This window comes from Neoarius graeffei, chromosome 7 (genome assembly GCF_027579695.1).
Source record: "Neoarius graeffei isolate fNeoGra1 chromosome 7, fNeoGra1.pri, whole genome shotgun sequence".
NCBI classification, from domain to species: Eukaryota; Metazoa; Chordata; class Actinopteri; order Siluriformes; family Ariidae; genus Neoarius; species Neoarius graeffei.
Window position 1 is genome coordinate 43,501,507 of NC_083575.1, and position 14,925 is coordinate 43,516,431.

Below are 14,925 nucleotides of genomic sequence, written 5' to 3' on the forward strand. Positions count from 1 at the left end.
ATCGTAGTACTAAATAAGAGCCCTTTTGAAGAATAATTAAACCGCCCTCCCTAGTGGATATACAGTTAGGTCCATATATATTTGGACACTGACACACTTTAAAAAAAAATTTTTTTTTAATCTGTTTACTGAAACATATTCAAGTTATAGTTATATAATGGACATGGACATAAAGTCCAGACTTTTAGCTTTCATTTGAGGGTATCCACATTAAAATTGGATCAAGGGTTTAGGAGTTTCAGCTCCTTAACATGTGCCACCCTGTTTTTAAAGGGGCCAAAAGTAATTGGACAGTTGACTCAAAGGCTATTTCATGGGCAGGTGTGGGCAATTCCTTCGTTATGTCATTCCCAATTAAGCAGATAAAAGGCCTGGAGTTGATTTGAGGTGTGGTGCTTGCATTTGGAAGATTTTGCTGAGAAGAAAACATGTGGTCAAAGGAGCTCTCCATGCAGGTGAAACAAGCCATCCTTAAGCTGTGAAAACAGAAAAAACCCATCCGAGAAATTGATACAATATTAGGAGTGGCAAATCTACAGTTTGGTACATCCTGAGAAAGAAAGAAAGCACTGGTGAACTCATCAATGCAAAAAGACTTGGACACCAACAGAAGTCAACAGTGGTGGATGATCACAGAATAATTTCCATGGTGAAGAGAAACCCCTTCACAACAGCCAACCAAGTGAACAACACTCTCCAGGAGGTCGGTGTATCAATATCCAAATCTACCATAAAGAGAAGACTGCATGAATGTAAATACAGAGGGTTCACTGCACGGTGCAAGCCACTCATAAGCCTCAAGAATAAAAAGGCTAGATTGGACTTTGCTAAAAAACATCTAAACAAGCCAGCACAGTTTTGGAAGAACATTCTTTGGACAGATGAAACCAAGATCAACCTCTACCAGAATGATGGAAAGAAGTATGGCGAAGGCGTGGTACAGCTCATGATCCAAAGCATACCACATCATCTGTAAAACACGGCAGAGGCAGTGTGATGGCTTGGGCGTGCATGGCTGCTAGTGGCACTGGGTCACTAGTGTTTATTGATGTGACACAGGACAGAAGCAGCCGGATGAATTCTGAGGTATTCAGAGACGTACTGTGTGCTCAAATCCAGCCAAATGCAGCCAAACTGATTGGTCGGCGTTTCATAATACAGATGGACAATGACCTAGAACATAAAGCCAAAGCAACCCAGGAGTTTATTAAAGCAAAGAAGTGGAATATTCTTGAATGGCCAAGTCAGTCACCTGATCTCAACTCAGAAGAAAGTTACAGAGGGTTTTTTTAACATATAAAGTTTCAAATGTGCATAAATTGAAAACTGTTGCCTATGAGCTTTAATGAATCTGTCTGACACTGTAATAGAGCGTTTCTCTTCCAGAAAAGGCTTAAAGTAAAAGAGCTTTGGAAAACTAGAACACTTAAAGGACCCATGGCATGGTGGTTTGTTGATGCTTTAAACGGGATCGTGGAGGCTTCCGGATGTTATATCCGCAGCCTTTGTCGAAATGAACCCTCGGAACGTAGATATAGCCTCCTGGAAGAAAGCCCCATTTCAGCCCTTTTACCAGTGCGTCGTTTTGCTAATGAGAAGCATGGAGGCGGGGAAGGGTAGAGGGTGGGGGCATGCCACGGGGGGGGAGGGGCTGCCGTCTGCCTCCCAAGCCGGCCGAGAGCGCTCCTCGTCGGGCACGGCCAGGTGGGCGAATGCCGTGGTCCGTCCGCCCTGTCTTAAAAAAAAAAAAAAAAAAAAAAATGGTACAACTTGAGCCCATGGTAAAACTGGGACTTTGTCGGGTTTTTTTCAGCCTGAGGCCCATGGTAAAACTGAGCAGTTTTACCATGGAGGAGTGGGGACTTTGCCGTTTCCTCCCCCCAACTCGCCCCTGGGAGAACCGCTGCCTCCACGGGCGGCCGGTGCCGCTGGAGGGCCGCCTGCGCGACCTCGGCTCCTGACAAAAGATTGGATCTAGGGCTGACTTTCAATGGATCGCAGCGATGGAGTTGCTCTGCCACTCACGACACCTCGGCCCAGAATCAGGAAAAAATACCGCGCGCTGATGTCATTAAGGTGCGATGCGAGGAAATAAAATAAATTCAACAAATGTTTGGGTTTTTACTAAACAAATAGGGTGTTCACACGGCACATATTTGCATCGATGCTGCACCGATGTATTTTGTAGCGATATATCTTACACCAGTGTAAATTCTGCGCAGCGTTCACACGTCACAACCCTGCTTACTAGAGGGAAGCGTGTTAGCACCGGTGCAGCCCCACTTGCGGTCACACGGCAGTTTCTGTGACCGTGCAATAGTAGCAAAAACTTTATTACTATCATTTCCTTTGATAGTAATAAAGTTTTGATATCATTTCCCTTTATTACTATCATTTCCTATCATTATTACTATCATTTGCGATAGTAATAATGCGGAAATTAAATATGCGCATGCGTGAAAATGTACTTCCTTTTCCCAGTTGTCATGGCATCACCAAGCGCCGGGAAAACAACGTGGATGAAGACACCAGTGTTGCCAGATATTGCTGATGTTTTCCATCCCAAAATATGTTCAAATCTGCCAAAAAGCACTTAAAACTACCCAATCTGGCAACACTGGAAGACACGCAGTTCTGTTGTTGTTGATATTCGCCATTTTGGAAGCGCAAAATACCAGGATGCAAATTATGCAATGCCCGTATGTAATCAGCTCTCCTCACGCGTAGCGAGTCTACCCCTGTAGCGTTCAGACGTCCCATTTTATATCGGTGCTGCCCCGCAAACTAGCATTTACTCCGGAGTAAATTTCTTAAACCACCTCCCGAGCAGGGTTAGATTTGCACCGGTTTAAGCAGCTTTCAGGGGCTACACCGGTATAACTTTGTACCGTGTGAACGCTCTACCGGGGCAGCCCCGGTGCTACACCGGAGTAAAAGTTGTCGTGTGAACACCCCTAAACAAATAAAATGAACGAGTGACTTAAAAAAAAGAATGTGGGTGTCTTTGTAAAAACTATTTTGATTGGCTATTATAACAGAGGTAGCGCAGAGTACCTGGCTAACTGCAGGAAGCGGTTAGCTGCAGAGCTAATGTAGCCATTGCAAACACACCGATTTTAAAACACGGCAAAACGACTTAACAGTTATACACTTACTTGTTCGGTGTTTGTTGCTGATGCGCAGGGATGCTTGGTACAGACCCAGGCTTCAGTGACGGTTGATGTGCAAAACCTGCCCTGTACTGTCCCAAGTTGTGGAAACATTCCTCAGGAAAATGCTTCCGACAAACATGCACCGTCTTAGGTAGACTCGACGGCGTATTATTGAAGTAAATAAAATTAAGCCACTGCGTCTTCAGGGGCTCTCCCGTCGGCAGTAAAAACAGACTCTTTTCTGTGTTGTCACATCCATGTACAGCGCAATTTCCATGTTTCGCTCGCTTAGGTGATGCCATGTTGTTGTGTCCTCTATGGTCTCCTCACTACAACTGGGCGGGCAATCCATACAGTGGGTGGGAATCCAGAGGGGGGGCATGGGGATCATCTCCCTTGCTGACGTAGTAAAGGGAAGAGCCTATCAATGCGCCATTTTGACGCGCCATTCTCAAATGTTGGGCATAGTTTGGTTTACACATTATGAAATTTCTAGCCACTGGGGTGACTTAAGAAGGTCAGAGGAACTCATTTTAACGTTAAACCTCAGAAAGTGAAAATTTCATGCCATGGGACCTTTAACCACCCAACCAAGATTCAAGGATTGTATGGCCAAAATAATAGCTAGCAAGTCAAATAGTTACAGTTACCTCCAGAATTATTGGCACCCTTGGTAAAGATTGGTAAAAAGGTTAAAAATTTTAACCCTAAACTATTTTCAGGGTAATTTAATTGCCTTTACTTTTAAATTCTTATCTTGGTTATTATAAGGGCTAGCCATTGTTGTTGGGTCCCCCCCAAGGACAGTCTAGGCTATCCAGATCATCTTTATGATACTACTTACACATTTATTATTATATTCACCTTTTTATATCAAGGAAAAATACTGGCAGTAGAAATTTCTGCTTAGTTATGTAGGGGAGATACACATGTATGGAATCTGGCAATATAAGAACCATGATGGTGGGATACTCTGTGACCTTAGCAATTTGCAAAAATATGTGCTAATGCATACATGTCAACCTTTGGTCAATCAAACCTGTATAACCAACCTCCAAAATCCGTATTTCCCTTATAAAATCCGTATAAGATGCAAATTAAAATAATTTACCTAAAATTTGAATGATAATTAACAATGACGTATCCTAGTTACTTTTTATTCAATATTAATAACAATAAACCTTCAGAATGAATACAAAGTATTTTTCCAGTCTCACCTGTGAAAGGTAATCCCATGTGATCTCGTTTGGACGGTAAACCTGTTGGTACAGTTAAATGCAGCACATGAATGAGGCATCTTTATTCTCGGCTACTGTCTAGACGCTATACCGGAGACGGTTGAAGAATCTCTACTTTGCCACATCCAATATGGATGACGTATGATCCTACGCAGAAGGTGGTGTCTATGTTTATATGTCTATAACTTCACGGTTGGCGGGATTCTCGCAATGCGGTGTGCGCATGATCAAAAGTGGAACAAAGTCTCGCTACCACAAGATAACGCGCGATTTCATAAGACTCTTTACTGGCTGGCTGTGCTGTACAGTACGTTTATCATCGTGGGAATTTATTATAGCTCTAAATAAATATTGACGTTTTTTTAAAGAATCTGTATAACTTTTATTTATACGCCCGTATACTACGTTTACTGAATCAAATCCGTATAAAATACAGACATTCCGTATAGGTTGACATGTATGCTAATGGAAAAAAGATCATTAGTTTATTTGCTGTGGTTTCAAAACCGGATTACTCAGCAATGTTTTATCATGCAGAGAAACGACACATGCTATCAGAAAGGGTAGCTCTGCTGTTTATTATATGTGGGATGTTGTGAAGCAATTGGGACTTCGACTTACTCAACCGAGAAACTGGAGTGTGAAAAGAAATTAGTAGGTATTACTTTGCAGAACTTTGACCAATATTCATAATATGATTTACTTTGGTCTGTACAAATGTGACTAGCATCATTAGAAAGCTCTGGTTCCGCTCTTTCTTGTGATATGTTTCATATATATGCAGTGAAGAGTTCATGAATAATTCAAACAAGGGTATTTGGTGTGGAGGTGGACACGGAGCTGTATGCAGATTGTAACTATGATTAAATTTGATGTAAATTCAAAATATTTTTTTCTCGCTAATCCTTAGTCGCATAGACAAACAACTAGCATCATTGGAAAGGTTAAGTCGTGCCGTTTCTTACTCTGAGCAGTTCAACCGAGAAGAAGGGATGTGAATTTGGACGCAGTTGGCATCAGTCAGGTTCTAAGAGTTAGACTTTGTGGTTAATTAACTTAGAAAAAGTTCCTTCATTCAACATGGAGAAGCTTATATGGGATAATACATACATGAGTGTGCTGACCTTTATAAATGAGTATAAAAATAGCTGCATGCCTGAAATGATCATAGTCACTCTTAATTAAGTTGAACACATCAAGAGCCATAATGAACCTGCCTGGAAGAGGATGCAAGTAGTGGTTTGTTTTTTTTTTGAGCGCCCCCCCCCCCCCCACACACACAAAAAGAAGCAAAAAAGAGGGTAGTTAATGAGGCAAAAACTGCTGCAAGGGGGCAATTTGTAGAAGATGGTAACATTTTTGGCTTCATCAAATCTCCCAAATGTACAATTAGACGCTACCTCCATGTCAACAAACTGTTTGGATGGTGTTCCAGAAGAAAGACCTCTTTCACCTAACCACAAATTGAAGTTCCTTAGACTGGAACTGGATTCTATGATCAGATGAGACGAAAAATAGAACTTCTAGGCAACACGCATTCAACATGGGCTTTGGTGTATACAACCCCGATTCCAAAAAAGTTGGGACAAAGTACAAATTGTAAATAAAAACGGAATGCAATAATTTACAAATCTCAAAAACTGATATTGTATTCACAATAGAACATAGACAACATATCAAATGTCGAAAGTGAGACATTTTGAAATTTCATGCCAAATATTGGCTCATTTGAAATTTCATGACAGCAACACATCTAAAAAAAACTTGGGACAGGGGCAATAAGAGGCTGGAAAAGTTAAAGGTACAAAAAAGGAACAGCTGGAGGACCAAATTGCAACTCATTAGGTCAATTGGCAATAGGTCATTAACATGACTGGGTATAAAAAGAGCATCTTGAAGTGGCAGCAGCTCTCAGAAGTAAAGATGGGAAGAGGGTCACCAATCCCCCTAATTCTGCACCGACAAATAGTGGAGCAATATCAGAAAGGAGTTCAACAGTGTAAAATTGCAAAGAATTTGAACATATCATCATCTACAGTGCATAATATCATCAAAAGATTCAGAGAATCTGGAAGAATCTCTGTGAGTAAGGGTCAAGGCCGGAAAACCATACTGGGTGCCCGTGATCTTCGGGCCCTTAGACGGCACTGCATCACATACAGGCGTGTTTCTGTATTGGAAATCACAAAATGGGCTCAGGAATATTTCCAGAGAACATGATCTGTGAACACAATTCACCGTGCCATCTGCCGTTGCCAGCTAAAACTCTATAGTTCAAAGAATAACCTGTATCTAAACATGATCCAGAAGCGCAGACGTCTTCTCTGGGCCAAGGCTCATTTAAAATGGACTGTGGCAAAGTGGAAAACTGTTCTGTGGTCAGACGGATCAAAGTTTGAAGTTCTTTATGGAAATAAGGGACGCCGTGTCATTCGGACTAAAGAGGAGAAGGATGACCCAGGTTGTTATCGGCGCTCAGTTCAGAAGCCTGCATCTCTGATGGTATGGGGTTGCATTAGTGCGTGTGGCATGGGCAGCTTACACATCTGGAAAGACACAATCAATGCTGAAAGGTATATCCAGGTTCTAGAGCAGGGGTGTCAAACCTGATCCATAAAGGGCCTTGTGGCTGCAGGTTTTCATTCCAGCCATGCAGCAGCACACCTGACTTGGCTCATTCAATCAACTGAACTGTCTTCACACAGTCAAATACTTGCAGCCACACCCACCCTTGATTAAAGGGTGTGTGTGTCAGTTGATTGAATGAGCCAAATCAGGGTGCTGCTGCATGGCTGGAATGAAAACCTGCAGCCACACGGCCTTTTATGGATCAGGTTTGACACCCCTGTTCTAGAGCAACACATGCTCCCGTCCAGACAATGTCTCTTTCAGGGGAGACCTTGCATTTTCCAACATGACCATGCCAAACCACATACTGCATCAATTTCAGCATCATGGCTGCGTAGAAGAAGGGTCCGGGTACTGAACTGGCCAGCCTACAGTCCAGATCTTTCACCCATAGAAAACATTTGGCGCATCATAAAACAGAAGATACGACAAAAAAGACCCAAGACAGTTGAGCAACTAGAATCCTACATTAGACAAGAATGGGTTAACATTCCTATCCCTAAACTTGAGCAACTTGTCTCCTCAGTCCCCAGACGTTTACAGACTGTTGTAAAGAGAAAAGGGGATGTCTCACAGTGGTAAACATGGCCTTGTCCCAACTTTTTTTTGAGATGTGGTGTTGTCATGAAATTTAAAATCACCTAATTTTTCTCTTTAAATGATACATTTTCTCAGTTTAAAGGAACAGTCCACCGTACTTCCATAATGAAATATGCTCTTATCTGAATTGAGACGAGCTGCTCCATACCTCTCCGAGCTTTGCGTGACCTCCCAGTCAGTCAGACGCAGTCAGACGCGCTGTCACTCCTGTTAGCAATGTAGCTAGGCTCAGTATGGCCAATGGTATTTTTTGGGGCTGTAGTTAGATGCGACCAAACTCTTCCACGTTTTTCCTGTTTACATAGGTTTATATGACCAGTGACATGAAACAAGTTCAGTTACACAAATTGAAACGTAGCGATTTTCTATGCTATGGAAAATCCGCACTATAATGACAGGCGTACTAACACCTTCTGCGCGCTTCGGCAGTGCATTGATATCTGAGCTCCGTATCAATGCGCTGCCGAAGCGCGCAGAAGGTGTTAGTACGCCTGTCATTATAGTGCAGACTTTCCATAGCATAGAAAATCGCTACGTTTCAATTTGTGTAACTGAACTTGTTTCATGTCACTGGTCATATAAACCTATGTAAACAGGAAAAACGTGGAAGAGTTTGGTCGCATCTAACTACAGCCCCAAAAAATACCATTGGCCATACTGAGCCTAGCTACATTGCTAACAGGAGTGACAGCGCGTCTGACTGCGTCTGACTGACTGGGAGGTCGCGCAAAGCTCGGAGAGGTATGGAGCAGCTCGTCTCAATTCAGATAAGAGCATATTTCATTATGGAAGTATGGTGGACTGTTCCTTTAAACATTTGATATGTCATCTATGTTCTATTCTGAATAAAATATGGAATTTTGAAACTTCCACATCATTGCATTCCGTTTTTATTTACAATTTGTACTGTCCCAACTTTTTTGGAATTGGGGTTGTAAAATAAAGGATGTTTTTACAGAAAAGAACCTAATCCATACTGTTAAAGATGCTGTCTGCAAAGTCATCTGAAATATATAATTTTTTTTTTTGTGTGTGTATATGGCATTTTCCTTTGTCCCGCAAGAACAATATCATGCGGCCGAGATGTAATCATTTTGATGTGCTGAGGGTCGCTTTCCTCCGTTTTGGGACCGAATATCCTACCTCTTCAGGTAAACAGTATGGCCCTGTGGAAATGGCCAAATGTGAGGAGCTTTAACCAATTAGCATAAGTATGGAACTGTGTCACACCAAGATGGTGATGCACAGAAAACATCATGACTCTGCATCGATCTTGGAGAGTATTGAGTCATAGGTCTGTAATTTGTGGTTGACATTCGCAAATAGAAACAAAAGACGAATATATCTTTTCTGTTTATTGCTTCTTTCTCTGTAAGATCAAAACATTAGGTATATAACGCCATACTCGCTACCGTGGAGTCAAGCCCATGCATTCTAAGGCAACGATAGCTAAGCACTAGCTAGAATGATTGAGTTATCTGTCCAGAAAAATGACAAGTCCTCTAACTTTGCTTTCTCTTGCCGTTGCACTCACTAGGCAGGCTTTCCTTTTCTTTCCTATTATCTTTTAGCTGGTGGGAGAGCAGAGTCCGCTATGTTTGCCCAAGCCGACTTGTTTTGGTTAAAAGTAGGTTAAACGCACCTCATGGTGGTCATGTGATATTGTTGCTCACTTGCTTCAGCGATCTCTGGAATCGTAAAACGTGGGAAGCATTTTATCTCAGCAAAACAGTGATGCACAGGATACATGGTGTGTGCAGCAGCACAACGTCTCAAAACTCCAACAGCAATGGAACATTTTTGCCCAGAATTCAACTTTGCATTCAGAACCTTAAGTATGGTGGAGGATCTGTGATATGGGCCTATGAAGGTCCTGTGAACCGTGTTAGGATACATGTACTTGCAGTCCACAATGCCCAGAAATCAAAATCTGGCTGCCTCTGCCAAGATGTCACAACTGGGTTGTAATGGATGTTCTACCAGGACATTGATCTAAAGCATGCATCCAAATCCATACAAACATGGTTCAGTGACCTCAGAATCAAGTTTTTGACATGGTGCTCACAGTCCCCAGACCTAAACCACATTGTAAACCTATATGGTGAGCTAAAGAGGAGAGTACATAAGAGATGACCACAAGAGTGCACCCTGGTATGCAAATGAGAGCAGATGGCCCTTTCCTCAGTGTGTTATGCTGCCCTGTGATGCAGCAGTTTTAAAAAGGATGTGGAAGTTGGCTTCAGAGGAAGCACATGTTTGCCCCACCCTCTCCAGTTGGTAGTTGGGGGTGGGGGGCAGGTTGGGTTTGTGTGTGGTTAAGTTGGTGGGTGGGGATTATCAAGGCCGTAGATGGGAATTGCAAAAAACAAGATAAAACCCCTTGTACAAAAGATTGTTGTGGACCATGGGGAGTTTTCTGTACATGTGTAGTACACTGTTTTTATGGTATGAAATCCATCCTCTGTTTTTGTTCATGTGGAAGACTAGTTCATAATGCAGTTCTAATGGTTATTTATACAACAACTGTGCTGCAGTAGTTATTTGTGCACACTGTGTAGTCTAGCATGCCTTTATTCTCCGAGCAGCTGTGATGTCTTAGCTGCATCGAACCTGCATAACATCTCTAATGAGTGGGGGGGGGGATGCTAATCTTGGACTGAAAACTGTTAAGTGCAGAAATGCTTGTACATAACTCCAGCTGTGCATTCTGCCCTTAGCCCTGTCATTTTCTCATTCTCTTTTGTCTTTTGTTTCTCATTTGTGAATGTTAAGACTGGAGCTGTAAATTTTCATTATTATTGTCAAACACAAAGGGAGTGTGTGTGTGTGTGTGTGTGTGTGTGTGGTTCTGCACACGCCTGGCCCTCCTGTGTTCATCTCGTATGTTCAGTACTGTCAGAGACGCTGCGAGAGATTATTAGGCAGAGATATTTTGCATTTGGTGCTTCTCATTTCAGCTAGGCCTGCAGGAGGAAACAGCATCAAATGATATGCAAATGGCCTTGTGGTTTAGAAGCATGCAAACCACACATATGACTATTGCTCAATGATGGGAGGACTGGTTTTAACCAAGTCCCTCTTGGGTTCTCCCCCATTGTGCCCTTTTCTGTTTCTCTTGTTTTTCATGTTGAAATGATTGTGTGTAATCTAAAGACTGTGAGCTTTTTGAAGTCAAGCATCAACTCCATTCTCATGTCTATCTGAAGAACTAATGAAAGTGTTCCATATGCAAGAATCAGGCTTATCAGAATAGACCACATATACAAAGACATAAGAGCATGTCGGTTTGGCATCTAGAAGCACGCGCACATGCGTGCACACAAAAAGAAATGCTTCGTGAGTTCTCACTTCCTGTTTGTGAAAAGAGCTCGTCCTGTGTGAGTAATGCAGCACGAAAGGCATCCCTACCATACCTGCCCACAGAGCCTGTGAAAACAAAGTACACCATTTAGTCCAAAAGGGATTTAACCCCTCCCAAAAAAAAAAATTTTCTGTCCATCCAGATACACTTTCCTTTACTATGAAAGAAATGCTTTTGCATTGGATTTGACTTGAGTAGAATTTACAATGCAGCCAGAGTCTCTGTCTCCTGATCTGGCTTTGATCATGGAGTGTCTGTGCTGTTTACAGTGTATGTGATTAAACAATACTTTGAAAAATCTGGAACAGAAAAGAGACAGGAGTAGCTTATCTGTGTCTGATTGAATTATAAATATCCTCAGTAAAATAATGATTAATTATAATTGTGTGTTCAGCTCTATGCTATATGTGAATCATATGTATGTCTGAGTATGAGCTTAGCCTTTGTCTCGTGTGATCCCCAGTAATACAAGTCGTGCTCTGGTGTGTGCATTGTGTTTCGTGTAGTACAGTGAGATGTAAGCCTTGCAGCCCGTTTGCTGTACAGTAATCTCAGATTAGGAAGCGTGATGGCTACAGTCTTGTTTATCGCTGCCGGGTGATTTAATGCGAAAGCTGCCACAGTACCACTTCCTCCATCAGTTACTAGTTGTGCCTACTTCTTGCAGCCTGGCATCGGAATAACACTCATTACCTGAAGTATTTGGATCGAGAGTTTGAGAGATGAATACGTGATGCACAGAGCATTAGGCAGCAGCACACTTGCCAGCGAAAGGTCATTTTAGGTGGAGTAAGCGGAGTACTCGCAAGGCCTGAGGTAAGGCTGCAGGGGCTACGGGTGAGTTGGAACAGCAGCATATAACGGCATAGCCTGTACCGCATACAGATCGCATTTCATCGCTGCCACTCCTTTTGAACGAGAAATAGCTGGTACACCGAAAGATCGACAGGAGCTATTCGTGTTCCTGTTTCTCCAAATCTAGGTCAGGCTGAATGTACAGGTTTTATAAAGGTGAAGAATTCCTTTTGCCATTGAATGCTAAGGATTCTCGTTGATTTGAATGCAATTGTTTTCCTCTATTTTTGTTAAAAAAAAAAAAAGCATAAAAATACTATGCAGGATCATAGCACTGATCTGTGTGGCCATGGTGGTAACATTATGAACAAAAATGAGTTATTTGATATATATGTTTTAACCTTACTATATACAGTTCTGAAAATGACTGACCTTTATTTTTCTCAATTGCAAGTAAAGTTTCAAGTCTTATTACCACCAAAAATAAAAATAAGGGAGAAAACTGCATTTGAAGATTCCATTACAATTCCACTGAAAGACACAAGTGCATGGATTGTCCATTGATTTTTATTTAATATGTAATAAACACAATAATAAATTAATATTACTACATTACAACTATAAAATCATAACTGTAAAAACTTAGTCAACAGCTGTTTTTATAGCTGTATTTGTTATACTGGCTTGTGATTTTTATTTTTTATTTTTTGAATGTAATGTTTGAAGAAAACATACACACGTTTTGAACATTAATAAAACCTTTCTAAATCATTCTGCGAAAATATAGTTTCATGAAAGCAAAAGATATCAAGGTATGGAATTTTTTTTTTTAATAAAAAAAAATAATTTTAATCAAAACCTGAAATGTGGTTTTTGGCCGTTTTGCCAAAATTCCAACATGGTGACATTTGACAGGTTTTCCCAGACTGCCACACACAGCGTATGTTTATGGCTACAAAAAAAAAATAATAATAATAAAATGAGTGAGGTTCGTCTTAGGTCCCTGTACATTTTTAGTCATTCTATTTTTATTTCCGAAACACAAATTAGAAAATGAAAAATGAATTGCTTCGATTTTCATTTCAAAGTCCAAAAATGAATTTTTTTTAAAAATGCAATTTTTTTTATTTCGTTCTCCCCGTTTAGCCATTGTATATGCAAATTTTTAAAAGGACCTGATTTTTAAAGATTTTTCTCCTTAGTAAAATGTAAAATAAAATCATAAGAAAACAGAAAATTGACAGGTTTTGTGTTTTTTTTTTTTTTTTTTTGTTCCCCCCCCCCCTTCTACTGAAACCGGAAGATGTCTTCAGCCCATGTGCACAAGTGTCAGTGTTCTTATAATGCAAACACGTGGCTGGCTGGCTGGACTGGCAACTGAAAAAGCATAGAGCAGTACATCATTTTCTGAAACAACAGAAGAGTGTCACTCAGGGAGGAGGACGTGAGTGCAGAAAGACTTGGTTGCATATTTCAGGTGAAACTTGCTTATAAAGTTATTCTAATTAATGCAGCTGTTACAGCTCCTGTTATATAGTATATTCAAAGTAATCACTAGTGAACAGGCAGTTAATTCCTCCCTGGGCTACTTGTGCCGCTTTTCCACTACAGACGCGGCTGAGCCGTGCCGTGCTGAGTCGAGCTGAGCGGGGCTGTTGGAGTTGCATTTCGACTACAACCGCGCTGAACCGTGCTGGCTGGAAGTGGGTGGACACATTGGGTGGAGTTAGCGAAAGTGGGTGGACGTCACGTGATGTCGTTAAGCAGCGCAAACAGTGACATCAGTGACAGTGGCGGAACAAGTCAGAGCTGGGCCGGGGGCGGGGCAAATGACCGGGCCCTTTATTAAAGCTTATCATAACATCATTTTAGGCTACAAAATGTCCGCAACTGCGGTGTTTACCAATTTCAACACTACCGGGTGCAACTATGTTATTTAGTACATCAAGTCCTTCAAACGAACATGTAACTCAGAAACAAAAAAACATTAGGATACTGTACATGGCTCATAATAAAACATCAATAGCCTATACTGCGCACATTATTTGAAGGGCATACGAATGAGCGCTCAGAGGTTGCAACGGTGACAGGAAGAGTCAGAAATAAAAGGAGGGCAGTGCAAACCTCACTGAATGCACTGTGTTTACCAATTTCAACACTACCGGGTGCAACTATGTTATTTAGTACATCAAGTCCTTCAAACGAACATGTAACTCAGAAACAAAAAAACATTAGGATACTGTACATGGCTCATAATAAAACATCAATAGCCTATACTGCGCACATTATTTGAAGGGCATACGAATGAGCGCTCAGAGGTTGCAACGGTGACAGGAAGAGTCAGAAATAAAAGGAGGGCAGTGCAAACCTCACTGAATGCACTGTGTTTACCAATTTCAACACTACCGGGTGCAACTATGTTATTTAGTACATCAAGTCCTTCAAACGAACATGTAACTCAGAAACAAAAAACATTAGGATACTGTACATGGCTCATAATAAAACATCAATAGCCTACTGCGCGCATTATTTGAAGGGCATACGAATGAGCGCTCAGAGTGGTGACAGGAAGAGTCAGAAATAAAAGGAGGGCGGTGCAAACCTCACTGAATGCACTGTGTTTACCAATTTCAACACTACGGGGTGCAACTATGTTATTTTGTACATTAGTCCTTCAAACGAACATGTAACTCAGAAACAAAAAAACATTAGGCGACATACTGTACATGGCTCATAATAAAACATCAATAGCCTACTGCACGCATTATTTGAAGGGCATACGACGAGCCTTGCGCTCCGCGAACTCGTCCACGATGCTCTATATGTCACTGATTCAGTGAGCTTTTAAGCGGTAGTCTCACGACCCAGATAGTAAACAATAAACATGGAGGACATGGAGTCGTTAGTGTTGCTGGTCTTGGTGCTGTGGCTTGTTGTCACCGACAACGCGGACAGATACTGGCAAGAGCGTATAGATGAGGCGAGGCGCATAAGGCTTCAGAAATTCTCGTAATTTGTAATTATTCTTCTTCCGGGTTTGCGGTGTTTACAGATCCCAGCGCGCTCGCGGGGCGTGTGTGGGCATGTGAGGACACTCCTCCTCACCAATCAGTGCACAGGGGAGTGTCTGCTCACGCCCCCAGACTCACTC

The 14,925-nt window shown here is 41.7% G+C and overlaps 1 protein-coding gene across 6 annotated transcripts in view; it reads left to right on the plus strand.

Moving 5' to 3' along the window:
* Nucleotides 1-14,925, plus strand: part of slc4a11 (solute carrier family 4 member 11) — a 97,250-nt gene that overhangs the window by 25,293 nt on the left and 57,032 nt on the right. Inside the window, exons 1-2 of one of the 6 annotated variants that reach the window (XM_060925719.1) lie at nt 11,515-11,795; nt 13,078-13,251. The exons of 3 other annotated variants lie outside the window; for them this stretch is intronic. The gene's annotated coding sequence lies outside the window, so the exon portion shown is untranslated. Of the gene's footprint in view, nt 1-11,514; nt 11,817-13,077; nt 13,252-14,925 lie in introns of those variants that run through there. 2 more of the 6 variants (XM_060925720.1, XM_060925718.1) reach the window with 2 other exon arrangements.